The sequence below is a fragment of the Lissotriton vulgaris genome, chromosome 4_1, assembly GCF_964263255.1.
Source record: "Lissotriton vulgaris chromosome 4_1, aLisVul1.2, whole genome shotgun sequence".
Classification (NCBI taxonomy): Eukaryota; Metazoa; Chordata; class Amphibia; order Caudata; family Salamandridae; genus Lissotriton; species Lissotriton vulgaris.
The window spans coordinates 1,582,234,272-1,582,258,466 of record NC_141691.1 but is presented as its reverse complement, the minus strand read 5'-3'; the positions used below and the strand labels follow the sequence as shown (position 1 = coordinate 1,582,258,466).

Genomic DNA, 24,195 nt, shown 5'->3' with positions numbered 1-24,195 from the left:
ATTGTGCATAGAACACTCGGGAGTGCGAGAGTGCTCTTGGCAAATGTATATGGTCCAAATGTGGATGATCACCCATTTTTTGCGGATGTGTTGCGTCGCATCTCAGCTTTCCCCGCTGCTGAGATTATCTGGGGGGGGGGGGGGGGATTTTAACACTTGTTTGGATGTGCATGCTTACAGTTTAGGAGCCAGGGTAGCACGGCCTAGACTAACCTCTACTGCACTTCTGGGTATACTTCTGGGTATACTGGAAGCCAGGAACATGCATGATATTTGGCGTGTGAGGCACCCAGGGGCAAGGGAGAGCATGTTTATCTCTACGGTACATGGTATGTGGTCCCGGCTGGACTATTGGTTGTTGTCAGAGTCCGCTTGCATTTGGGTTATGGATGTCCAACACCCAGCTAACACACTATCAGATCATTTGCCTGTTCTCTTAGAGCTAGGGGTTCCTGGTTATGAAAATCCTACGTTCTTGTGGTGACTGCAACCATCATGCCTTAAGGACCAGGTTTTTAGGCATACAGTTGGTGAGGCTATTCAAAAAAAAATCACAGAAAATGTTGGGACTGTATCAAATCAAGGTGTTCTTTGGGAAGCATTTATGGTTACAATTTGTGGTGTTTGTATTGGTGGTAGACAGGGGTCCTTCGAGATCTATGCCGCAGAATCCAAAAGCTGGCTGGGGAAATAGCTACACTGGAACAGGCTTATGCTCGTGATCCAGCCCCCGAGACGCTGGCTTCAATCCGTGATCTGGTAGCTAAGCATAACGAGACAGTGGATCAAGAAATGGCGCACAGATCCCGGAGGTGCACTGCCTGGTATTATGGGGAGGATGGACGCCCTAGCCGCTTATTGGCACAGAAGTTTGCTCCCCCGCGTAGCCAGGCCTACATTACTGAACTGCTGGACAGGGAGGGCGTCGCACATTTTGGCAATACTGAGATTAGCAAAGTAGTGCTGGACTATTATTCAGACTTATATGGGGACCAGGAACCGCCGTTGGCGGAGGATATCCATGCATACTTGGAAGATGTGGCACTAGGCTGGCTACCACCAAATTACTGAGAGTACCTCACGCAGCCATTTGACAAAGATGATGTTAAGCAGGCCATTATGTCTCTCCCGGCCTGCAAGGGCTTATGTAGATGTTCTCACGCTGTGCCTACTAAAGCTATTTGCTGAGGCGTATGACTCGGTAGAGTTGCCTCTCTCCCTTAAGGAGACTTTAATAGTAATGCTTCTGAAACCGGATAAGGAGGCGAATGTTTGTGACTCTTAAGGCCCCTTTCTATTATAAACATTGATGCCAAATATTGGCCAAGATGATCATGATCAGTTTCCAGCAACTAGTTTCCAAACTGGTCCTACCGGACCAGTCGGGGTTTGTGCACTCAAGATCTACAATGCACAATCTCAGTACAATTTTCTCTACTCTACATTATTTTGAGCAGGATTTCCAGGCGGTGGTCGTGCTCCTTGACACGACTAAGGCCTTTGATTCCCTTCAGTGGGAGTTCATGTTTACGGTCCTGCTGCGGATGGGCCTGCCACCGTTTAAAAAAAAAAGAATACATCTCCTGTACACTGCACCAGTAGCGTGGATCTGGCTGTGTGAATGGATGGGTTTCTACTCCCTTTGTTATTATTTGGGGCACACGGCAGGGATGCACCCTGTTGCCCATGTTATTTGCATTGGCCCTTGAGCCTCTGGCGTGCAAGCTGCGCCAACTGCACGCTCAGGCGGCGCTGCAGTTTCGGCAGGGACCTTTGGTGGTGTTGTTATATACCAATGACATGCTGCTCTATGTCCGAGAACCCGCCACATTTTTATCTGCACTCCTGCGTGAATATGTCAAATTTAATTGATACTCTGGATTGGATATTAACTGGGCTAAGTCTACCGTATTTCCACTAACGGCAGGTACCACAGAGTTTGACTTAGAATATCCTTTGAAATGTTCGGTCGACCCAGTGAAATATCTAGACATATGGTTACATAGGGACCCGAAGGTGGTGATCACGGCTAATTATGGCCGGGTCGTTGATAAAATTACAGATTAAGCTGTGCGTTGGGCTAAACTTCCTCTTTCACTTGCAGATCGCATAGCTGTCGTTAAAATGGCTTTTTTTGCCTAAACTTCTTTATTTATTTGTTAATATTCCTATCCGCCTGAACAAAGCGCTGTTTTCTGCACTGCAGTCAACCATTTTAACATTTGTCTGGGGGGGTAAAAAGCCCTGTTGCAGTTGGAATGTATTGACTCTGCCCTTTGACTGAGGTGGGATTAAGGCGCCCGATATGCGCTTATATTACCTATGCGCCCAGGCGCAGTTTGCTCATTTTTGGTATTTCCCCCAGAAGTTTCAACTGCACGCTGCAATTGAAGCAGACTCTGTACTAGCGTTGCCGCTATTGGCGGCTGTGTTAATGGGAGGGGGAGAAGGCCCGTGCACTGAAATTAGCCTGGTTCACTGCACGGCCAAGCGTGGAAAACTCTTGCGCTTAGAGCACAGTTGGATTATTTGTATGCTCCAAATTTACTGCTTGCTGCACACCCTGAAATGTTGACGGCTAGGGAATCGACTGCCCTGAAGACATTAAGTGCGGTGGGGATTACTCATATTGGCGACTTCTATAAAAAGGGTCGATTCTGGACCTTTTCTGATCTGCAGGTGGTTCGGGAATCTGGATTGATGCTGGGGTTTACTTATGTGCGTGTGCGGCAGGCGATTCGGGACATTTACTCCGAGTTCCCTAACGAACCACAAGCCCTTTGAGCGGTGTTGGGGGGGGGGGGACCGAAGCAGCTTAATCACCAAATTGTAAAATGTGTCTCTTTTCCGGAACGAGAGATAACTGAATCCCCTTCTTATAACAGGTGGAATGATCTCCTGTCCTCTACGCTGATATTGGAAGCCTGGATGTTTTGCTGTGCATTAACGGGGTGCCTGACGGCAAATTGCAACCTTCACATCATCCGTTTAAAATATTTACACCAGCTTTACGACACACTGACGCAATTATGTAGGTTTGGCTTGCGTGTAAGTGTGTGGTGTGTGCAATGCGGCCAAGCTGATGCAGATTTTATGCACTTAGCCTGGTCTTGTGCAGGCCTCTCCAAATTTTGGGTACGTGTCACGCAGGTGTTAACTGAGATTACTATGGAACCTGTTGGATGCGTGCCTAAAGTAAATCTGCTGGGCTGGGTGCAGAAGCTTAAGCCCTGTAATAGGCAGCTAGTGGCCATATCTACCCTGTTTGCCAAGAGAGTGGTAGCACAAACCCGGGAGGCAAAGGCTGTACCAACGATTAAAAAGTGGTTACACGATTTACGGTATTGTAGGGACCAATTGGTAATATATGCGGAAGAGCTACCTGAAGCATCCCGACCAAAGGACTTTTAGGCTCCCCTCTCTGGGTATTTCCTTGCAAATCTGGATTTGACATATTCTACTGATCAGGTGAATGCTGCATACGGGATGGAAGGTGAGGGACAACTCTGTAAGACTATACGGTGCCCCACTCTACTGTTGCCAGATGTCTCAATTGTATATACTAGTGACACAGTAGGTGGCGGAGGGTGGGGGGAGTGGGTTGATTTGCAATTTGGGGTTTGTTCTGATATCTAAATAATGACTTGTACAGGATATACTATCTCAGACAACTTGTTCACCCGTTCTCTTTAGGGGCTATGTTTGCTTATTGTTCTGACAAGCTGCTCAATAAACATATTTTTTAAATTTTTTTAAAAAAAAGAAGCAGAGCTGCAAGCTTCCGGGGGCTGGGACGTGTCGCACATAGTGTAAAAGCGCCGTTAGAGGGGGGCACTCAAGCAGGTATTCAAGCATTTCATCTAGAGCATCAAAAGTACATGTCCAGAAGCCAGCGATCTCCAGGCAGGACTAGGACAAATGCAGGAAATCTGCTTCGGGCCCCCTGCAGCGAGCGCATCCCGCATCATCCCTCAAACCTACTCTATGTGGGAGTTCTGTAAATTCAGTGGAGGAACTTGAAATGCATGAGGCTCAACCTGCAGTTGCGAGATAAGTCCTGTCAGGCGAGCTCTACGGTGAAGTTCTCTCCAGGCCCAGAGTGTGCAGCTGACAGTGTCCACCACCACGCGCAGTCTGAGCTGCCGCTTACATAATACCATGCTCAGCAGTGTAGGGGCAGCACAGTCACGCTCAGGTGCGACATGCGCCATTAATGGGGTGGAGAAAATTCAGTGGTAGCCAAACTGGACCAGGGCACAGTTATAATGGAGCGCCATATCATGTTCCCCCAGACCTCTCTGCTCAAAGGGCAGAGTGAGGACCTCCCACGAATTCCTGGGCTGTTACCTGCCCAGGCAAGCGTGATTGGCTTGGATCGTAACTGTCATTTGAAAATCAAAGTGAGGGGGATTGGGAGATTGGTGAACACATACAAAAACTTGGGGAGTACAACCATCTTGGTAATGACCAATCGTCCAGCAAGGGAAAGCGGAAGCGAAATCCAGCGCCCAATCTGGCTCTCAAGCCATTCCAAAAGTCTTCCATATATGCACTGCCACAGCACATCAATCTTTTGGGTCAACCAGGTCCTGAGGTACTTCACTGGATCAAGAGCCCAGCTCAGGAGGATTTCTGATTGAAACCTATCCGTGGCTGCTGTAATCGGAAAAACTATCGATTTCCCCCAGTTAATAGTGACCCCGGAGAGACTGCCGAACCGTGCAATTTATCTAATTAAGGGGTCTAAATTGTCTGCAGGGTGCTTAACGTATAGGGTGACATCATCCGCATAGAGGGATACAATGATCCCCCTGGACACAAACGCAAGACCACAATGGGTGTGGTGCTGGCCCAACGGGGCAAACAATGGCTCCATCACAATAGCAAAGAGCAGAGGTGACAGCGGACACTCCTACAGGGTTCCCAGGGAAGGGGGGACGTACTTTGCTGTTGAGGCAGAGGCGCGCTGACCGAGAGGAGTATAAGAGGGCAATCAGTTTAAAGAATTTAGCGCTGAGACATAGTCAGCACAGGAGGGCATACAAATATGGACATTCTGGTGTGTCAAAGGCCTTAGTGACGTCAAGGAAAACTGCTGCCATGGGCGTTTCAGGGTTGATCTCCTGCACAGTGGCAAAATAGGTGCGCAGGTTGTGCGAGGTGGTTCATCCTGGGATGAAACCGCACAGATCAGGACGTAGCACTAAAGGCCATTAGAGGGAGCAGTTGGCCAGCAATGAGCTTCGCCAGAATTTTATAAGCCAAATTGATCATTGATAGAGGTCTGTACAAATCACAGCCGAGTGGATCCTTGTCTGTTTCAAAATGGTATTCAGCATACATGTTGATGAGATGGGGTGCCAGCAGATGAACATATTCTTTATAGAATGTTGCCGTAGGGCCATCCAGACTCTAATCGCTGGGGAGGGCATGGATTGCCCTGATTACTTCCTCCACAGAGAAGGGTTCATCAAGATAATCTATTCATCTCTAGCCAGAGCAGCTGAATAGAACCAAAAAAGGTTATCAAGTCAGGGTGGACGGAGAGCTAAGTGGCAGCGTATATGGACAAATAAAATGACAGCATCTCAGTTTGGACTGCAGCCTGGGCCACTGCCAGGTCATCGTTTGGTTTACAGAGCTCGCAAATGTATTTGCTAGCCCAAGGCTTCTTGAGAAGGCCAGCAAGTGTTTCGCCGTATCGCTGGGCTCGAGTCTCCTTCCCCAGGTAGAGTGTCTCCCTGACAGCCGCCTCTTCAAACTCAGCCATTTTATCTCTGATAGTACCCACAGTCTCCTGCTGATGGATGACAAAGAATTTCTGTCCCAACTCTTGGATTTCATGCTCAAGGCGGTGAAGGTCGCCACATAATGATCGCAAAACTCCTGCTTGCTTTGCAATACACTCACCCCTGATAACGGATCTAAATGCCTCCCAGAGTGTTGAAGGGGACTGGACTGAGCCCTCGTTTAGTGCAAATTATTCTGTTATTGCTGCTTGAATCGCTTCAAGAAAGACCTGGTTGCGCAATACCCCCGCCAGTAGTCGCCAACAGAATGTTCTGCTGGGGACGCCAAGAAGCGCAAGCTTGAGCAAAGCAGAAGAATGATCAGATAGTGATCTTGTCAGGTAAGCCAATTCGCACTCTGCCAGAATATCCCTCAAGACCAACCAATATTCAATTCTGGACCACATGGGGCAGGCCAAGGAAACACAAGTGCCCTTCATAAGGTGCACATGTCTGTGACACCATACATCCACAAGCCCAATCAATCAATCAACCAATCATCGCATTTATATAGCGCACTACTTACCCAGAGGGTCTCAAGGCGCTGGGGGGGGGGTTCTGCTACTGCTGGAACAGCCAGGTCTTGAGTTGCTTCCTGAAGGCGAGGTGGTCCTGGGTCAGGTGGAGGTGGGTGGGGAGGGAGTTCCATGTCTTGGTGGCGAGGTAGGAGAAGGACCGTCCCCCTGTGGTGGCTCTACGGATGCGGGGGACGGCGGCGAGGGCGAGGCTGGTCGATCAAAGCTGGCGTTTGGGAGCGTAGAAGTTGAGGCGGCTGTTGAGGTAACCTGGGCCTTGGCTGTGTAGGGCTTTGTGTGCGTGGGTGAGGAGACGGAAGGTGATTCTCTTGTTGACCGGGAGCCAGTGCAGATCTCTCAGGTGTCCGGAGATGTGGCTGCGACGGGGATGTCCAGGATGAGTCGTGCTGAGGCGTTCTGGATCCCCTGGAGTCTCTTCTGGAGTTTGGCGGTGGTTCCGGCGTAGAGGGTGTTGCCGTAGTCCAGGCGGCTGGTGACGAGGGCCTGGGTGACCGTCTTCCTGGTCTCGGTGGGGATCCACCGGAAGATCTTACGTAGCATGCGCAGGATGTTGAAGCACGACGAGGAGACGGCGTTGACTTGTCTGGTCATGGAGAGGGAGGAGTCCAGGATGAAGCCCAGGTTGCGTGCGTGGTCCGTAGGTTTGGGTGCGCTGCCTAGGGCGGGGGGCCACCAGGAGTCATCCCAGGCGGAGGGTGAGGATCCCAGGATGAGGACTTCCGTCTTATCTGAGTTCAGTTTCAGGCGGCTGTTCTTCATCCATTTGGCTACCTCTTTCATCCCTTCGTGAAGGTTGGCTCTGGCGGTGGCGGGGTCGTTGGTAAGGGAGAGGATCAGCTGGGTGTCGTCGGCGTAGGAGATGATGTTGAGGTTGTGCTGGCGTGCGATGTCTGCGAGGGGGCTCATGTAGATGTTGAAGAGGGTTGGACTGAGCGAGGAGCCTTGAGGGATGCCGCAGATGACCTCGGTGGCTTCTGATCTGAACGGAGGGAGGCGGATTCTCTGTGTCCTTCCGGCGAGGAAGGAGATGATCCACTCCAGTGCCTTCTCCTGGACTCCGACGTTGCTGAGGCGTTGTACTAGGGTACGATGGCAGACAGTGTCGAAGGCCGCGGAGAGGTCGAGGAGGATGAGGGCCGCTGTTTCTCCGTTGTCGAGCAGCGCTCGGATGTTATTGGTGACTGCGATCAGGGCGGTCTCGGTGCTGTGGTTGGCCTGGAAGCCAGACTGCGAGGGGTCGAGGGATCCGTTCGTCTCGAGGAAGGCGGCCAGCTCCTTGTTGACGGTCTTCTCGATGACTTTTGCAGGAAACGGGAGCAGCGAGATGGGGCGGTAGTTTTTGAGGTCGGTGGGGTCAGCCGATGGCTTCTTGAGTAGAGCGCTGAGTTCGGTGTGCTTCCAGCTCTCCGGGAAGGTAGCAGTGTCGAAGGAGGTGTTGATGATGTCCCGCAGGTGGGGTGCGATGATAGCGTCGGCCTTGTTGAAGACGTGGTGAGGGCAGGGGTCGGTCGGAGATCCGGAGTGGATGGAGTTCATCGTGCGGACGGTGTCTTCGGTGCTGATCGGAGTCCAGGCGCGGAGGGTGGTGGTGGGGGGCGGTGGTTCGGTCGTGGTGATCGTCGGTTGAGTGCTGAAGCTGTTGTGTATGTCCGCGATCTTGCTGTGGAAGTAGGAGGCGAGGGAGTTGCAGAGGTCTTGCGAAGGGGTGATGTCGTTGTTTCCGGCGTTGGGATTGGAGAGCTCTTTGAGGATGTTGAAGAGTTCCTTGCTGTTGTGGGCGTTGTTATCCAGTCGTTCCTTGAATGCAGTTTTCTTGGTGGCGCAGATGAGTTGGTGGTGTTTTCGGGTGGCGAGCTTGAGGGCAGTCATGTTGTCCGGTGTTGGGTCTCTGCGTCAGGTTCTCTCGAGGGCTCAGCAGTTCTTCTTGGAGCTCTTGAGTTCGTCGGTGAACCATGGGGCTTTCTTGCTACCGGGTCTGCTGGGCGGGGTCCTCAGGGGGGCGACCTCGTCTGCGCAGTCGCTGATCGAGTTCGTGAGGTTGGTGGCCGCCTGGCTAGGGTTCGTTGTGCTGGTGGGAGGGTTCATGCTCAGGGAGGACGCGAGCTGGTCGGCTGTGATCTTGTTCCAGTTCCTGCGTGCAGCCTGTTGCTGGTGGTGGTGGATCGTGGTCCTTGCGAAGCTGAAGTGGACGCAGCTGTGGTCCGTCCAGTGGAGTCCGGTGGCGTGGCTGAAGGCGATGTCCTTGCTGGATGAGAAGACGGGGTCGAGTGTGTGTCCGGCGTAGTGGGTGGGGGTGGTCACCAGTTGCTTGAGTCCCAGGTTGGCGAGGTTGTCCAGCAGGGTGGTGGTGTTGCAGTCGTTGTTGTTCTCCAGGTGGAAGTTGAGGTCCCCTAGGAGGATGTAGTCAGCGGAGCAGAGGGCGTGTGGGCTGATGAAGTCGGCAATGTCTTCGCTGAATTGTGTGCGTTGTCCAGGGGGTCTGTAGATAAGGGTGCCTCTGAGGGTGGTCTTGGGGTTGATGCGGACTTGAAAGTGCAGGTGCTCGGTGGTTGTGAGGGTGTCATCGGTATTGGTCGTGATGCGGATGGTGTTCCTGTGGACGATGGCGATGCCTCCTCCGGTGTGGTTGATGCGGTCCCTTCGGATGATCTTGTAGCCGTCTGGGATGGTGATGGCGATGTCAGGCGCTGAGGAGGCGTTCATCCATGTTTCCGTGAAGAAGGCGACGTCTGGGGCTGTGGTGTCGTGCAGGTTCCAGATCTCGATGGCGTGCCTGTGGACGGAGCGGGTGTTGAGCAGGATGCATTTCAGGTGGCTGCTGCTGTTGCTCGTCTTGGTTGGTGTAGATGTATTGCAGGTCCGGAGGCAGGTGAACTTGCAGGAGTTGCAGCAGAAGGGTCCGTGGGTGCATCTCGGGGTGGCTCGGTAGCAGCCCGGGACTCTGCCGGCGTTGAGTGCGTTGAGGGTGGCGGCGTCGTACGTCCGGCGAGTGGGCTGGGGTCTGCGGGGGCCAGGGGTCCTGGCGCTGGGTGCGGTCCAGGCGCGGACGGGCGCAGACGGGCTTACCTTTGGCACACCTTCGGCGCTCAGTCGGTGCTCCCGCTGCGCGCGTCCGCTGCGCGGTCGCTGAGGGGGCGACATAAGAAGGGAGCCGGGAGGGCGGGTCAGCTGGGAGGCGGGGTCGCGTCCACCAATGCACTGGCGAGGGGGCGGGGCCGCAGGCAGGAAGCGGCGGGAAAACGGGAATGGGTTGAGCGGGCGGCCCTGCGGCGGCTGGGGCGCCGCTCTCGGCGACGGAGAAGAACAGGCACAGCAAGGGGGCCCTGGAGCAGGAGCGCGGAGGAGCGAGGGGGCAACCAGGCCAGAGGCGCTGTGGTCGCTGGCCAGGAGCGTGCGGGGTCCCCTTAAGAGGGGAGCCGGGAGGGCGGGTCAGCTGGGAGGCGGGGTCGCGTCCACCAATGGACTGGCGAGGGGGCGGGGCAGCAGGCAGGAAGCGGCGGGAAAACGGGAACTGGTTGAGCGGGCGGCCCTGCGGCAGCTGGGGCGCCGCTCTCGGCGATGGAGAAGAACAGGCACAGCAAGGGGGCCCTGGAGCAGGAGCGCGGAGGAGCGAGGGGGCAACCAGGCCAGAGGCGCTCTGGTCGCTGGCCAGGTGCGTGCGGTGTGTCCTTAAGAGGGGAGCCGGGAGGGCGGGTCAGCTGGGAGGCGGGGTCGCGTCCAACAATGGACTGGCGAGGGGGCGGGCCGCAGGCAGGAAGCGGCAGGAAAACGGGAACGGGTTGAGCGGGCGGCCCTGCGGCGGCTGGGGCGCCGCTCTCGGTGACGGAGAAGAACAGGCAGAGCAAGGGGGCCCTGGAGCAGGAGCGTGGAAGAGCGAGGGGGCAACCAGGCCAGAAGCCCGTGGTCCTCCATGATGTTGTGTAGTTGTGCAGCTGCCCTAGGGTGAGGTTGGCAGGTACTCCCCGATCTATCAAGGGTCGGATCAAGAATAACATTAAAATCCCCCCCACAAGATCGCGCCAGGGCCTAATGTGGCCACCAGCCTCCAAACCTCCATGAAGAAATCCAGGTCTTCTATGTTGGGGCCATAGACCGAGAGCATTCTAATTGGGTGGCCACCAAGGATGCCCGCCAGCATGACATATCACCCCTGTGGATCACGTAGGATTTTGTGTGTGAGCCATGGTAGCCCTTTTTTCACCAGTATTGCCACCCCCTAGCATAGGAGTAACCCGCTATGTGCTTTTCCCCAATCCACCCCACCCGCAGTTGCACGCAATCATTGTCAGCAGAGTGTAATTCCTGTAGGAAGCACACATCCACTCCCTGCCGATTAAGATAGGCCACAACCAGCCACGCCTTCCTACTGTCATGGAGGCCCCGGACATTCCAAGTGATAGCTTTTAGTGTAAGCCCATTTAACTCAACTGTGCCAGACATTGCCATAAACTTCAGATAGTTGTACTGCAGGCGTACCACTCAAAAGCACATTCTGCAGGTAAGCCAGCAAGAAAAAGGGAGGAGGATGAGAGAAAAAGGGAGGAGATAAAGAGAAAAACATACAAACACCCCGCAAATTCCACATCAAACCACCCTCGCTCACTCCAGCCCCCAAACCAGGCTGATAAGCACCGGCCCACCCCCAACAAGGCCAACTGTGGCCGCAAAGGTAAGTTTGAATGGGAAACATCCCTGTGGGGAGCACTAGAGGCGACACATCCCAGTGGTGAAAGATAGGTGGCTGGTCAGAAAGTGGGAAACTGGAGCACCGGCTTCCCCTAAAGCAGATAGAGGGAACCAAACACAATTTAATGCAGAAAAGTACAATGAAGAAGGTTCTGTTAGTAGTATCGATGGGCAGATGTAAACCAGTTAGCATAGATCACTGGGGCAGGTGGACCCGTGCAGCCACAGTCATGCATCAGTCATTGTCACTAAGGGGGCCCCGGCTTTCACCTCCTCCTCTGGGCGTGGCAAAGGCCCCGCACAAACTTGGCAGCCAAATTAGGGTCTGTGAAGTATGCGTGCCACCAGTACCGCCATGGTGAAGTCTGGATAAAAGGAGAAGGAGTTACCCTGATACTTGATCTCCTGCAGGTCCCTGGCCTTGCGCAGCACCTTGTGCCTGTCTCCATAATTGAGCAGGCTAGCAATAATGGACCTGCATCCTGTGCACCCTCTCGACAATGCAAAATGCAAGAGGGGGAGTCACCAAAGATGGACTGCATCATCCTCTCGAGATAGTCCCCGACGCGGGACGTTGCTGTGGATTCAGGGATGCCAATGATGCGCAGATTGTTACTCCGTGATCGAGCCTTGAGGTCCTCATTCTTGCTTTTGATGACTTCAAGGTATTTTTCTAAGTTGAGCATTCTCTCATGCATCAGAGCCCCATTGCCCTCGAGTGCAGTAGTGGCTGCTCCACCTGACTGATTCACTCCTCATGACTGGAGACCTTGTCTCTGTGCCTGTCCAGCCGGTCAGCCACGGTGTCGATTTTTGGGTCTATGCGAATAAAGATCGGTTGAGGATTGTGCACAGGGCTCCATCTCCAACTGGAAGCATCCGTGCCCCAACGTGGTCGCTCTTTACTGCCAATTCCCAAAGAGCAGCGGGTCTGCCTGTTGTTCCACAGCTCCAGGGAGCCTGCCCAGGTCCGGATCCGCTGCCATTGCTGACACCTCCCACGGGGCCACGCAGGCCACCGCTGGGCCCCGCAATGCCACCGGTCACCAGCCACGTTGCTTGGGCTGCGACACAGACCACACCAAGGCATCCCTAGGTAGCGTGATCAGCCCGCCGGTCCTTCACAACGCAGGACCCAGATGAGGAGGCACAGTCCCAAGAAGCGCCGCCTCTCATCCACTGCAGCACAGCAGAGTAACACCAGTGAGGCACCTCTGAACAGGGTCTATGCCTACGCCAGGCCGTTGTTGTGGCTGAAAGCAGATGCCACTCCGTTTTGCCGCCGCAAGGGTCGTATGGCCCATAGGGATGTTCCTGATGCAAAGGGGGTTTGTTTCTTGCAGGAAGAGGATGCATGTGTCCGCTGCTAAGGTCAGAATCTGACAGATTACTCGACTGGCATGCAGAGCCTCACAAAGTGGCGGCCATCTTGCAGCCGGCCTCTTTAGCACCCTCCCAACAAGACTACTGCATTAACCTATCCTAGTAAAGTGTCTCTTTATGCTTCATTATGGAATGGTGTGTCACTTATTTCATGATGAAGGGGCCCAGGGGAGCTTAAGGCGTAAACCGGTCTCCCCCAGGCTGCTTCATGAATGGAGCGGGTTGGGACAAGCGATAGGTTAGATTTAGGGGAGAGACAGAGTTAGGAAAAGTATATAAGCAAGGGGAAAGTGGAGGGTCAGCCTCTCGACTCCTTCGCCGTTAGGCATCAGGCTGGTTGTTTCATTAGAGCCACCCCCCTCGTATTTTCAGATTGGAACGGGGAGTTGTTCACCCATGCCACAATAGGACACAGTTAGGGTGCAGTGCTTAGCAGTAGTTTGGGTGGTGGAAAGTCAGATGCGGAGGGTGAAGGGGGGAGGGAGAAGGGAGTCCAGGGAAAGGGAAGATGGTGTGGAAATTTGGAACAGGACATGGAGGCTGTACTTTGAGGATGCTTGGTAGAGGAGATTGTGGGAATGGTAGGAAGATGGCGAATGGCAGTTGGAAGAATGAGGGAGAGATTGGGTGAATGTAAGGAAGACAGTGAATGACAGTTGAAAGAATGAGGGCAGGGTATGGAGAATTGAGGATGAATGGTTCATACAAATGAAGAAGTTTGGGGTACTGAAGGGGTTGATGTTATTGTTATTTATTTAAAGATTGTTTATGAACGGTACGGGACACCTTCCTAAACATAAACAATCACTAATGATGTTTCGTTCTTTCTATGTGTGCTGCATGCCCTTGATCCTGCATGTTGGTCCTTTGAATTTATTTGTGCAAAGTACCGACATGTGAACCAAATTTAGGGAGCCATAAATAATGTACAACTGCAAGAGTGACATCATATGCAACTCGAGCTGTGCTTTTTATCTCCCTGATGTTAATTTGAATCGATCAATGAAAGACAACCACTTTATTGCTAGATATCCATCTATAGTTCTGTATTTTATACTGTGATAAACCATGCTGTGTACTGTGTGATATAATTGTGAAAGGGTTGGGATAGCTATGATTCAGGTGAGGAAAGCTGTATCTCAAATGATAAAAGAGAAATCATAATATATATGTTACACTATAAGGCACATTCTCAATGATTCAGATGGACACCTGAATAAGTGCTCTCCTATATGAAGGAGTTTCCCTTGTTGAAACACCTTCTCATGCTTTCAAAGAAGAAAGAGTCCACCATGTGGTACTCTAGAATCATCCACATCTACAGATTATGAACTAAACCCTGACAGACAACATCTCCAGACCTACTGCTCCTATGTCCAGTATCACACAGTCAAAGATGGCTTCAGTGCCCTTTAAACACACCTAACAAACATGGCCAGCTACTAAATCCTTGAGAAGGCCACACAACCACAGCTCAATCAAGTTGGAAAAACCGGGTGACTCTGTTGACACTATTACAGACCAACCCACATCATCCTTTAGGCTGACACATCTTTTAATGGTCTTCGACACCTCAACATACAAATATTTAACATCTAATTTGATTTTTGGAGGATCAGCTAACACACCCACCAGCACAACATATTTAGCTCTCTGGAAGTCCCTTATAATTAAATGGAACTATATTTGTTTTACATCATCCTTGAGTAACATCTCAGATCAGAACTGCATCCCTGTCGCCACCTTGGTCATTCCCCTGTATCATGTTTCCCACTTTCCAGTGTCTACTAAATGAAAAGAACTTACACTGGCATCATGATTTACAGTCTGCTTCTGAGATGGACTTTTGACTGTAAGGCAATGAAACTAGACTGAGAAAAAGCTATGCTCTTTTGTTTGTCCTCCATGAACTATGCAGAAAGAAATAGATGCTATATTCAAAGTGAACTAGGCATGGTTGTAAAACTAGGTCCTGTACGGTACACAGTCAAAATATTGAATCTTTAATTTCGACTTACACTTATATCGAGTTGCTAATATCGAAGGGACAGAATATCGATGTCCAGAATATCGATGGCCAGAATATCGACCCTAAGGTAAGTAATATCGAAATTACTTATATCGATAGCATATATATCGATGTAAGTAATGTCGACATTACTTATATCGATAGCATATATATCGATTTAAGTAATTTCGATTTACTAATATGTGTTAGACATTTTAGTTAAGTATTTAAATTAATTGTTATAATATGTGTTTAATATGTTTTTATAAATAAAAAATATATAAAAGTAAATAATATGTTTTACTACCAGAGCGGGTTGTGGGTTTTTAGGGGAATAGGGTGGGAAGTATTTTTTTTGTAATTAAATAATTATTTTTTAATGATTAATTTATTTTGCAATTAAATATTAATTGGCAATGAATTATTTTAATTGATTAATTGATTAATTAATTGATAATTTATGTATATTTTTAAGTAAATTATATGTTTTACTACTGGAGCGGTTGTGGGTTTATAGGGGAATAGGGTGGGAAGTAATTTATTTGTAATTAAATCATTATTTTTTAATGATTAATTTATTTTGCAATTAAATATTAATTGGCAATGAATTATTTTAATTGATTAATTGATTAATTAATTGATAATTTATGTATATTTTTAAGTAAATTATATGTTTTACTACTGGAGCGGGTTGTGGGTTTATAGGGGAATAGGGTGGGAAGTAATTTATTTGTAATTAAATCATTATTTTTTAATGATTAATTTATTTTGCAATTAAATATTAATTGGCAATGAATTATTTTAATTGATTAATTGATTAATTAATTGATAATTTATGTATATTTTTAAGTAAATTATATGTTTTACTACTGGAGCGGGTTGTGGGTTTATAGGGGAATAGGGTGGGAAGTAATTTATTTGTAATTAAATAGTTATTTTTTAATGATTAATTTATTTTGCAATTAAATATTAATTGGCAATGAATTATTTAATTGATTAATTGAATAATTAATTGATAATTTATGTATATTTTTAACTAAATTATATGTTTTACTACTGGAGCGGGTTGTGGGTTTATAGGGGAATAGGGTGGGAAGTAATTTAATTGTAATATTAATTAATTTTGGGTAAAGGAGTATTTTTAGGGTTCAGGGTCAGTTTTGGTTTTTTAGGTAAAGGGGTATTTTTAGGGTTCAGGGTCAGTTTTCAGTTTTTGGGTAAAGGGGTATTTTTTGGGTTCAGGGTCAGTTTTCAGTTTTTGGGTAAAGGGGTATTTTTAGGGTTCAGGGTCAGTTTTCAGTTTTTGGGTAAAGGGGTATTTTTAGGGTTCAGGGTCAGTTTTCAGTTCTTGGGTAAAGGGGTATTTTTTGGGTTCGGGGTCAGTTTTCAGTTTTTGGGTAAAGGGGTATTTTTAGGGTTCAGGGTCAGTTTTGGGTTTTTGGGTAAAGGGGTATTTTTAGGGTTCAGGGTCAGTTTTCAGTTCTTGGGTAAAGGGATATTTTTTGGGTTCAGGGTCAGTTTTCCCTACTGTTGCACCCACTGGAGTGGGAATAGTAATTATTGTTAAGTAAGTATATATTATATATGATTTGTAAATATTTTTTTTTTTATTAAATATGTATTATTATTTTTTTTACCATTATTAAATATATTTAAATATGTTTAAGCAATTTATAAGTATTATTTACAGTATTTTTTATGTTATTTTAAACCCAAAAAAAAACGATATATTTGACAACGATATTTTTAACATCGATATTATTTTTTCGATATTTTGGTACTTACCATGTTGTACATAGGGCGTCGATATTTTTGCAATCGATATAATTACGCCGATATTTGTGTAGGTCGAAATTCTGTCTGTCGAAATTCTGTCATAGATCCGTCCTGTACACCATCCAACAAAAACACATTACACACGTTTGCCAGTAAATGTTGCTATTAATGTTCAAAACACAAACCATTCTGAGAAGTCAACATTTCTTTCCAGTATGCTATTTTCCACTTCTTTGGCCAAGGTAAAGCACATCACTTGCTTACAAAAATGGCACCAAAATGTTATCTGTTGCATCTATATACACCCCAACCCACTTCTCCTCACTGTTTTATGTTGCCACATAATGCACTCTTTCAATTTCTCAAGATCACTCTAAGCTCTGAAATCCCCTTCATCTGTTTTGAAATTCTTTCTCACCTTTACTTTTCAATTAATAGTTTATTTTGATTAAAGAAACAGTTCAAAATTATTAATAGCAATTGACCATTTTCACATTCATCACAAATATATAGCCACCTACAGAAGCAAAAAGCACTGCAGCAAGCCCCGAACAGACCCACCTATTATTCCTCACTCTATAGAAAAGTGCAATGCTATAAAAGTCTTCTTTAGTGAAAAAATACAGAAGATCTGATGGCACATCGACAACACAAAGCCTCCATCAATTCATACACCCATCGCTTCCCATGAAATTCCACAATGGTCAGCCTTCAAATTCCCATCTCTTGCAGATTTCATTGACATACTCAACTACCCCAAGCCACGTCTTATGAAGATGGTGTCTAACCCTCATTCTTCATCAAAGCTGTGAAAGAAAGGGCAAATTCAATAATAATAAATCAGGTTAATATTATAGTATTTGTTTCTGCTGTGCAGCTTTGCGGGGCGGGCTGCTCTTCTCAGAGAGCAGGGCAGGGGAGGAGTGGTTTGCCCAGTCCAAGTGGTCATGACTTTATGGCCATGCCTCTTAGGACGCTCAAAGAGTAATGCGCTTTAAGCATGTTTACTATACAGCTTACCTTACAGCCTGCGTGTAGAACATGCCCATGCCCCAATTCCCTGGAGGAGCGCGACCCCTTGGTGCTCAGACCAATCACAACTCTACATTGCAGCATTGTGATTGCCTTAGGGGAGGGAGCTTGACTGCTTTCTGTTCCAGCCCCGGAGAGGAGAGACTGCGACGACGTGGGAGAGAGCGGTCGGTAGAGCGGCAATGAGGTTAGGTTTTTTTTTTTTTATTGGTCTGCCACTCCTGATCCGTGCTGGCTGCTACTGCCAACTACAGGCTCCTAACTCACCTACCATAATCAGCAACATCAATAAAAAGAGTTTATGCTCAACTCCAAAGTGACAATAAGATTCAGTATCTCCTGCACAGCTACCAGATTTCTAATAATGCTATGACTGCTACCTTACACATCGTGGACAATGCTCTCCAGACACTGATCAAGGTGAGCCCATGCCTCTTGATATTGGTGGATCACTCAGCTGCCTTCAGCTCAGTCAACCACCCCACTCTCATATGTATTCTGGAGTCTTGAATGGGATTCACCAGCAATGTCAAACACTGGTAATCTTTTGAGCTTTCCAACCAGCTACAGTTTGTTTACATGGACACCTCCAGGTCCCAAAAGGTCCCTAACATCTGCGGAGTTCAATGCAGTCCTCCTGTCATCTTCAGTCTCTACATAGAGATGCTTGGTGCTCTTCTCACTCAGCATTAATATTTGTCAATATTCGGAAGATACACATCTCTAGTTGAAAGTCTCTTCTGATTCTGCACCTCAAACACTGCATGCACATTCTCCAGATGTTCAGTGCCTACCTGAAACTCAACCTAGCCAAGGCAGATTTCCTGTTATTTGCCTAGAATAACAAAACTGATACAGTGCAATCTTCGCTCATGAACTTTGCTTGAACATTCACTCTATTCAAGTCACTTGGATTCACCCTGGACATCAACCTCACCCTCAAGAAACACATTGCTAAAAACACAATGATGTCCTGGTGGCAGCTCTCTTTTCTAAATAAAGTGAAACCATTTCTCATGAAAGCAACCACAGAACTTTTGTTCAAGCCTTGCACGCTTGCATCTGGATGTTGGTAACACCTTCCTTTCATGGCTCCCAAACTCCACACTTTCAGCCCTCAAGCACATCATGCATGCACCAACACAACTGGAGAAGTGTGGCTCACCGGTTAGAGGCGGCAGACCCAATAGCAGAGGTTGGCCTGGGACCAGGGTTCAATTCCCGACACGTCAGGGTACGGAACCAATGTCAGCGGGCTCGATAAATCTCGCCTCGGTGCCTCTCTAACCATGGGTCCCACGCTGCAACTCTGGGCAATAGCTTGCTTAATATCCACAATGGCCCCCTCGCTGCCGGGGATGCCTGGCTTCACCTTGGGGATGCCCAATAGGGACCATCTCACAGGGAAAGCCAGGACGGGTTCCCCAGCGGCACACAGCGCCAAGAAACCCTGGGGTGAACGTGCGCTCTACAAATTCATACTAACATAACATAACTCGGGCAGGCCTGAATAAATAAGATCACATCACATCCATCTTTATTAGAATTCCATTGCTTCCCCTTGCTGATCTGTGCTACAGAATTACCACATACACAATAAACATACAAAAAGTATACACCAACATGTTTGTTTTTTCATGAGTACAAATTTCACACAATATGTAACATTAGGACTGACTTGCATGTTATTAGAGCGTTTTACCTTAGTAATTATTTCAAAATTAGACAAATGATCAATATCATTAAGATGTAATTAACACCACAGAGAAACTATGTGTTTGGAGGTCTATTAATCCCTTGAATCCATTTCTCAAGATGAACCCATGCTCTTCTACTCCGTCATGGGGTTACTGAATGGAGTACAAGTATGTGAAGAAACCCTCAAAGTAACTAGAAGCTTATTCTCCCAAAATGAAAGTCACTTGTCTAAACATCACGTGCCATTAACCATAACTTATCATTGTTCTGCTATGATTACTTTACTTGTCCACTTATATCTCACCCACACAACCCCTCTCTCTGCTCAAATTTCCTGCCGAGGGTATATAAAGCCTGGTGTAGGTGCATATCTCTCTTATTCAGCATCCCACCAGATGAATTTTCTGAAAACTATGATTTCTGGTTTGCAACAGACCTACTTGCAACCTTTCTGGAACTAGGTACGTTTCTATGGTCTATGGTCTAAGATGTCTTATAAATCTGTATTAGTTTTTGAGAATAGTGTCTGATATCACAATTTGTGGAGGAGGTGGATTTGAGTACCAACCATTGAGACACTCAGGACATGGGTGATGTTCAAACGATTTTGTGAGTTCAACATGTTGAGGTGTTTGTGTAGTTAAAAGTGATATTGAGCAGTCAGTGTGAGTGTATGAGCCTGAGGATCGTGACTGCGGTGGCACATAAGTCATCTGAGGAACATCCACTTATGGCAGTGTGAGAAGTGGATCTAAAGCTGAGGTTGTGTTGAACATCATAGCAAGATGAGTTCCTTTTGCTTTATTTTTTTTTCCGTTTTGGTCTTTATCTTGCGTGGTGGTAGAGTTTAAAGGTAATAGGGGGAAACGTGAACATGAGACTGGAGACTGGAGTTGAGGGCGTTACAATTTGAGGTATCACTCCTATATATTCTGCTTGAGAAGGACATATGGATCTTTATAAACTGGTAATATAGCATTTAGGAATATGACTACATCTAGCGATATATATATATATACATGCACCTCCTACTCGGCCAACTCTAACTATACTTTGGCTATAGTAAGCTCTATTAGGCTACCCCTTTGCTGTGCAACGTCAGAAACAATCCGCAAAAATTCATCAATTCATTTATTTATTATTTTCTCTTATCAGTTATTTCTGTCCTCTTTTCTTTAAATTATGTAAATTACATTTTTTTTGCAAATGGTAAATAAAACACCAAGGTTTTCTCTGTGTCCATATAAACAATACAGATCATAAATAATACAATAATTATACAATTCAATTAAATGTTCAAATTTGGCATGATCGTGCAAACAAAAGTTACATCAAAATAACAACATTGAATATGAATTGAATATGAAATTATTGTATTTAAATATTTTATCTTTTTCAAGTAGTTTAACCTTTATTCTATTCTAAATTAAAATATTAGTATTTACAATTACATGTCCCTATTAGTATAGTGCCGATATTTTGGCAGTCCATATTTTGGTACTTTAAGGTAAATGTATCTAAACTTAATATTTTAGTTGTTGATATTCTTATTAGGAGATTTCAGTATCACATTATTTTAATGGTCAATATTTAACACACAACCATTGAGCTACAGCAGTTGGGACGTCCATGAATTCTCGACCACATTTCTGCAATGCACTACATTCCAGACTCTGTCAATCTCTAGTGCATCAGTTCCAAAGAGTATAAAATGAAACTGTTGAAGTCACAGCAGGACTAAGAACATTACTCAGTAACGCAGAGTATCACATCAGCTCCCACTAATTGACTTTATCCTGCCTCACCTTCAAGTGTTTTAATCATAAAGTCCTCAGTACCTTATTTCCGGGTTCCATCCATGTCTCCTAAAAACTGACCTGCAGAGTAAAAATCAAGTACTAGTAGTTTGTAAATTTCATCTTACAACCTAAGGTAGTCAGGCTTTTCTAGTACCAGCATCCTCCCTGTTGAATGCTATCCCCTTTGTTTCTGGCTCACACCCACTCTTGCTATGTTCCGGCTGAAGTTTAAAATACGTTTGTTTGGTTAAGCAAGGCCAGCACCAGAAGTTCTGTTTATTTTGCTGATTTTGAGCTCGTTTTGCTGGCCGGATCTTGGGTCTTACTCAAGATGACTCAAGATGGCTATGGTTCTGTTTGATAGGTGTGTGTTTGTGTGTGAGAGAGAGAGAGAGAGAGAGAGAGAGAAATAGATATGTTAGGAAATTAGTACATTCTAGCTTAAAGTATTCTTGATGAGACAGCAAAACAATTTGCCTATGCTTTTGAAAACGTTAGGAGTGTCAAGGCTCTCCAGGGCCCAGGAGTTGTAGGATAGCTATAGGAAGATAGTCCCTAATGTGCATGAACCATAGGTTTGATGGGATCAGGTAATGGTTAATTCACCAAACTGTTGTGGATGAGGTCTAGTGCAGAGATTCCTAACTTGTGATCGGAGGACTTCGTGGTGCCTGTTGAGGAGTCTGCGGCTGTTTATAAAATGAACTTATATTAGCAGTTTAATAAAGTTGAAATATAAAAAGCTAAATTGAAAACTCAATGTTTAAAAAAAATCTGTGTATGTATAGAAATTGTAAGGTGAAACCTAAAAATTAAGTTGACAACATTATCTTGATTTGTGGGAGCAGCACAAGTACAGCAAACAGAATTTAGTAAGGACTAACAGTGCCCTCAATCGAACCAGCAATTTGTATGCACAGACAAAACGCATTCGCTCAGAGCACAAAAGACAGAGTGAAATGCTAGAGTCTAACATGTGGCTTCCTATTTTAGGGATAAAACTAGATTTTGATATGCTCAAACTTTCCCACTAAAATACAAACTTTCACTTGTGCGTATATTTGTGATTTTAAATAATTTCGATAATTTCTCTATCTGTTTGATGAGTACATGCTTTTCTACAGTGTGTTGAGGTTCATATCATAGAAATTGCTTAGTTGAGGGTCCCAGGCTTCCAGTAGTGAGTCAATGGAGGTCCATAGAAGACAAAAGATTAGGAACCGCTCGTCTAGTGGATATCCGGGGTCAAGACTCATATAGGTCTTCTGGGGAAACAGATGTCTGCTGGAATGCTAGAGACTCGTGGATCTAAGATGTAGACGTCTATGCTACATTGAATATACATATGATACTCGACTAAGGCACGCCAAATCTACAAAATTACTTATGTAGAGGGGAAACAATCCAATGGAAAACCATATGTCAAAAGGCTAAAGGTCATGTCTCCCAGAGCATCTCAACAAAGTCTTAAGTGGGGAATGGTGCAATGTCTCTCTGTCCTCGCCCTGAAAGTTTCCATCTTTGTTACATCTATACATGAAGGCTTCCACATGCTAATTATATGTAGCTCAAATATGACATTACTGTATTTCTTATTATTTAATACAAACAATACAGTCTTTAGTCCGAAAACATCATAGCATTAAAAAGAGGACTTAGCAAGAGAAGGACATAACACATCATCACGGATTGAAGGCCGCTTATGCAGCCCCCGAGCACAGGGCGCCCACACATGCCTATAGCCCAGCTCCAGCGACATATAGAAACCTGTCGGTAACAGAGAAACTGTTCGCCTTTCTGGCTGCGTTTACACTCGCTGCTATGTAGAATTTGAGCGCGAAATACAGCACCGGAAGAAAGGCCTCATTTAACAAGCCCAACAAAGTTTACACAGTAACCAATTCTTGAATACACTGCTATTTGCCACTTGCGTTTGAGGAGTGTTTTCCCTGCCTTTCTGCATCAGTGTACGGTAAAAAAAAATAAGTCACTATAACATTGAGACAAATTACCATGTGGTTTTAACATTTTAGGGACATTTAATGACGCAGTTACTCTCAAAGGTGGACGTGCATCCATGAAGGAAATTCCCAAGCTGCTAGTTTTGGGTGTAGAAAGAAGGGCGCAGCAGAAACAACCCCCTTACCTGTTGCTCCGTCCCCGAACAGCAGCAAGCTCCCTGTCACGCTCCTCCCGCAGGCCTGAGTGCAGCGGGAGTCCGGTTACTTTTGTCTTGTTTTTGTTGTCCTGGCATCGTGTATCCAGCTGGAGATCATGAGACGGAAAAATAAAATATTCATCAGCATCAGTGCTGCGATGTAACAGCAAAACACGTAGGCCGGCCCTGTTTTATATTGTTTTAAATTTTCCGTGTAAACCTATCATTAAATAACTCGAAGGGCAGTTTTTCTATTAAATACGATCCCTCTCTTTTTGCACACATGCAGGTGTATTTTCACCCCTTCTTTGGGAACTCTTATTGTTTTCTTGCTATTTGTACACGTGAACTTTGACAAGACTCAGTTTGATTCTACAGCGCTCTGAAACAACGCTAAAGCGGGGTGTTGGAGTTAAATAAATAATCTACAATAAATGAATGAATATCATCTGAGCCAGCCACGGAGCCTGTAGTTCTGCTGGGCCCCATGGTTGAGCCCGCTGTAGCAGAGCTCTTATCTTGTTGGCTTAATACACAAAGGACCGCTTGTTGCTGGGTGCTGATTCTGGTTTAATCATTTTGAAGTTCTCCAATGAGTGAATTAGGCTCTGGAAGAGGACGCCATAGAGAGATGTGGGTACAAACACGTGAAGTAAAATAACGATAAGCACTGTCGACCTTATTACGAGATTGGCGGTCTGCGGCTTGGACTGCCACTGTTGCGGTCCCAGGAAGACCGCCGGATGTAATCCAGGACAGGCGGACAGTGCTGCGACGGCCTCATAGTGGCGGTATGTTAGGCTCATATGAGAGCCTAACAAGCATGTCAAAGTTGTGAGAGAGCTTGCTGCGCGTTCCTGCATGATTTGACATGCACCATGTCATGCATGGCACACCGTGCAGAAATGAACGTGCAATTCCAGGAGGGCACAACATGTCCCCCTCATACGCACCACCACGGCCTGATTCGGCGGGGGCCCTTTATGGCCCCTTAAGTACATTTCTGCCATACTTTTAATGCAGGTCGTACTATGCTCAGTGGTTACGGCATCGGCACAGCCAGCATATTCAGGCCCTTTGAAGACCGCCACAGCAGTGGGATCCTTAATCGGAGGCGGTGGTCTTGTGGCGGTCCCACCGCCAGACTCGTAAATGGGCAGACGGGTGGTGGTGGTCGGACTGCCACTCCGAGTGCAGTGGTCTCAGGACCGCTGTTCTCATAAAAAGGCACTATGTAATGTTAACACAAAATCTTATGGAGGAAAGAGTATGCACGTCGACAATATGTGTTAGTGTGACGTGTTTTTCAAATATATAGCTGCATAAAGCA

The 24,195-nt window shown here is 46.8% G+C and overlaps 1 protein-coding gene across 1 annotated transcript in view; it reads right to left on the bottom strand.

Annotated features, from left to right (window-relative positions):
* DNAJC5B (DnaJ heat shock protein family (Hsp40) member C5 beta) overlaps nt 1-22,904 on the bottom strand; it is a 314,042-nt gene extending 291,138 nt beyond the window's left edge. The window contains exon 1 of the mRNA XM_086966987.1: nt 22,854-22,904. The gene's annotated coding sequence lies outside the window, so the exon portion shown is untranslated. The remainder of the gene's footprint in view (nt 1-22,853) is intronic.
* Between the last annotated feature and the right edge of the window lie 1,291 nt (nt 22,905-24,195).